This window comes from Myotis lucifugus, unplaced genomic scaffold (genome assembly GCF_000147115.1).
Source record: "Myotis lucifugus unplaced genomic scaffold, Myoluc2.0 scaffold_60, whole genome shotgun sequence".
Lineage (NCBI taxonomy): Eukaryota > Metazoa > Chordata > Mammalia > Chiroptera > Vespertilionidae > Myotis > Myotis lucifugus.
In genome coordinates, this window is record NW_005871108.1 from 1,252,454 (window position 1) to 1,256,008 (window position 3,555).

Consider the following 3,555-nt stretch of genomic DNA (forward strand, 5'->3'; position numbering starts at 1 on the left):
GTCCCCATTAAATTAAAGTGGTTTTCATCTTTACACTAAACGTTAAAGGATTTTTTTTAGGTGTGAGATGACCAGTTAATTTTGTGGGTGGTCCGAGAAAAAGCGTCAAGCCCAGAAAATTCTGGTTTATAACCCTGTCTGATTTCCTAAAAAATTTTGCAAGACTTTCAAGTACTCTCAATCTGCTTTCGTAACATGTATTTAGTAACAACAATATTCAACCACTGCCAGAGAGAGTATATTTTCGAGTTAGTTAGGGTTAGAATGATGAAAAAAAGTCTAACTTTTTAAATTCGCTATGTACATTGATTTTTCACCCCAAGAATCTGAGTCCTCATCAGAACCATACCAGAAATCCATTCCTCTCTGAGGCTCTGAGCCTCCTTCCATCGCCCAAAGCCTCACCCACGGGTTTCAAACGCCCAAACGCGCGGCCCCGGGCCCTTCTCGTTGGCATCTCTGGGGCACTCGGTCCCACCTTGCCCCCTTCCCACCGGCTTCCCGGAGGGAGCCTCAGGAGAGAGGGAGCGGGGCGGCTCGGATCCCGGTCTGGCTTCTACCCTTCCCTACTGCGGGGCAATCTAGGAACTCCCTGCCGTGGAAGAGGCCGCGGGCCCGGCGCGGTCTGCGTGACTCTCGCCGATGGTCACCGCTCTCTGCGCCCGGGTTGGCCTGGCTCTGAAATGAGGGGCCTGACGGCACGATGTCTGCGGCATCCATCCAGGCCGGAAGGTGAGCCCCCGCCCGGTGCCCGCCGTCCGGAGGAGTAAGGGGTGCGGGGCCGCCCCGGGCCCTGACCAGGCGCCCGCGGCCCCGGCCCCCGGCCCGCACGTACCTGGCTGCACCCGCGCCGCTACACTGCGCTCCTCCGCCCGGCCCACCTGGGCTCAGGTAACAAGCATTGCGCAACTTCCGGTGGCCGGCGGCGAGCTGGCGAACCCGTCGACCCAGGTATTACCCAAAAAAGAGTGAACGCGCGCCAGGCAGCGGCCAGAACCCGAGCCCAGACGCGCTGTCGTGGGCGGGGCGCCTGGACCTGTCCCGGGACCCACTCAGGAAGCTCCCCGGGAGCCGGGCGCTCTCACAGCTGCACTGGCCCCGTCCACGCGAGTCCCCGTGGCCACTCCCGCAAGCGTGCCCACTGCGGAGACAGAGAAACTGAGTCCCCTTCCCACCGCCACCGTGACCACCGTTTAAGTTCACTGTGCCAGGCGTGAGAAAGTGCTTTTCCTGGTATCAATTAACCCATTTTAATCTTCCCAACAACTCCTGTGAGCTGAGCGCTATTATTATCCCCACCTGACTAATAGAATTCTGAGGCTGGGACAGGCTGAATCAGCTGCCCAAGGTAACCCCGAGGAGTCCAACCTGGGCACCTTCCCTCTGGCCGAGCCCTTTCTAGCTGTGTGTCCCTGATCCGGTTGCTTAACCTCTCTGACCCTCCAAAGAGGGGATCCCACCTTCCAGGCCGGGTCAGTGTGAGTTCTTGGGGTCTGAGAGTGCCTGTAGGAGCTTTGAGCAAGCTGTAAACATAGTAACAACAGCAATAAGAGTAATAGTGGTAACTACAATTTTTGAGTGCCAGGCACTGTACTTACTTAAATCTCTGGACAATCTCTCCACTCCCCAGACCAGGAACTATTTCATCCCCATTTTCTGAGGAGATGGTAGTAGCCCTGCTGGAAGGAAGGAATCCCGGGAGGGAGCTGATTGTCTGCTCTGCCAGCCTAAGCCCTGTTAAGTCATTTCAGGTGGCACATTTGGTCAGGCCAGTTTCATGGGGATCCTGAGGCCCAGAGAAGGAAGTGCCCCCCGCCCCCGACCCTGGGGAGGCTGAAGAGGTCCATGTCTGTGCCTGGAGAGGCGAAGACAGAATTGGGGTGGAGGGCATGAGGAGATAGGAAGTGACTCAGGGAACTGCTGTCTACACTGAGAGTGAGTCAGCCCTGACGCCCCCTCCAGGCCCTGGGGCCTGAATGATGGAACAAGACCATCCTTCCCCACAGTAGCCTGCTGGGTCCCTGCCTGGCCCTCCACGGTGAACAATGAGGTGGGAGAGGGTTCAGTTAGGCACTAATAGTAGTAAAAGCAAAGCAACAATAATACTTTTCAGAATAAAGTCGGTAAGAATTTTTCTGAGTGCTTTCTTCGTACCTGGCACTCTTCTACACTCGATATATATGTTAACTGGTTTGATCCTCACACCCACCCTGCGGGATAGGTACTACTAGTATGCCTGTTTTACAGTTGAGAGAACTGAGGCACAGAGAGGTGGGACCACTTGCCTGAAGTCACAAAGCTGGTAATTGGCAGAGCCAGGATTTGAACCGGAATTGGGTCTTGGGGGGAGGAGGGAGAACAGGTCTCCAGTATTGGGTTCGGCCACTCACCAAAGGTCTCCTAAGGAATCTACAGCCTCCCTCTCTGGACCCCCGAGAGTGGAGCTGCTTCAGGAAGCACTCCCTGGCTATGGCTCTGGGTCTGTTTCCTCAACTATAAAATAGGGGCAATAATAGCAATGTTTTCCCAACAGAAATTAGATCTCTTCACTGCTCTACCGAAAACCCGCTGTGGCTCCCCATCACCTGAAAATAAAGTCCAAACTCTCCCTGGGCCCTCAGGCCCCCCCCCAGATCCAGTCCCTGCCCTCCTGTCCCACCTCATCGGCACCCTTTTCTGCTCCGGCCACATAGCCCTCCCAGCTGTTCCTGCACACGCCAAGCTCTTTCCTGCCTCAGGGCCTTTGTACCATCCGTTCTCTGCCTGGAACCTCTTCTCTCAACTCCTTCAGGTCTCACTTCAAATGTCACCTCCTCAGAGAGAACTCCCTGCCCACTCTCAGGCTCCCACCAACTCTCTCACCTGGTCTGTTCCCTTCCAAGCATTCATCACACCCTGTCGTTTTAGATGTTCACTTATTTGTCACTTGTTTCCTGTTTCCTATTTGTAAAATGTATTAAGAGGGCAATTCAGGCCAGGAAGTGGGCTTGGCTGTAGAGCCAAAAACAGAAAATAACAAGTATTAGTGATATGCAGAAACTAGAACCCTTGTACTGTTGGGAATATGTTTCCCCCCACTCGGCTGGGAACTCCTTCACACTCTTCCAAACTGTCTTCCTCCAGGGACCAAACACCAGAGGGGCCAACACTGACCAAGGGGCAGGACTGGAACCAGGCTACCTCAAAGGCCAAGGCCCCTCAGCACCAAGCCTCCTTCCAGCCCCCCGACCCTGCCCCAGGCCTTCCCCCACCTGCCCCACTCCTCCTCCAGCCTCAAGTCACCCCCATTCAAGGTGGACTCTGGCCATTTCTAACTGAGCCCTGTTCTGTCTCCAAACCTCCAGACACCACGTCCAAACCTCTGCACACACTGGGTCTGCTGCCAGCACTGCCCTTTTCCACTCCATCTCCCTGGCCAGCTCTGTAGCATGGACTCCGGAAACAGCCTGCCTGGGGTCAAGTCCCAGCTCCACCAGTGATCAGCTATTCAGCTCTCCATGCCTCCATTTCCTCAGCTGTAAAACAAGGACTGCTCTCTCGTGCCCTCTCCCAGCA

General features: G+C 55.2%; 1 protein-coding gene across 3 annotated transcripts in view; it reads right to left on the bottom strand.

Annotated features, from left to right (window-relative positions):
- The window catches only part of FAM110A (family with sequence similarity 110 member A), a 129,411-nt gene that overhangs the window by 4,326 nt on the left and 121,530 nt on the right, over positions 1 to 3,555 (bottom strand). The window contains exon 1 of one of the 3 annotated variants that reach the window (XM_006089370.3): positions 836 to 965. The exons of the other annotated variants lie outside the window; for them this stretch is intronic. The gene's annotated coding sequence lies outside the window, so the exon portion shown is untranslated. Of the gene's footprint in view, positions 1 to 835; positions 966 to 3,555 lie in introns of those variants that run through there. 3 annotated transcript variants of the gene reach the window in all.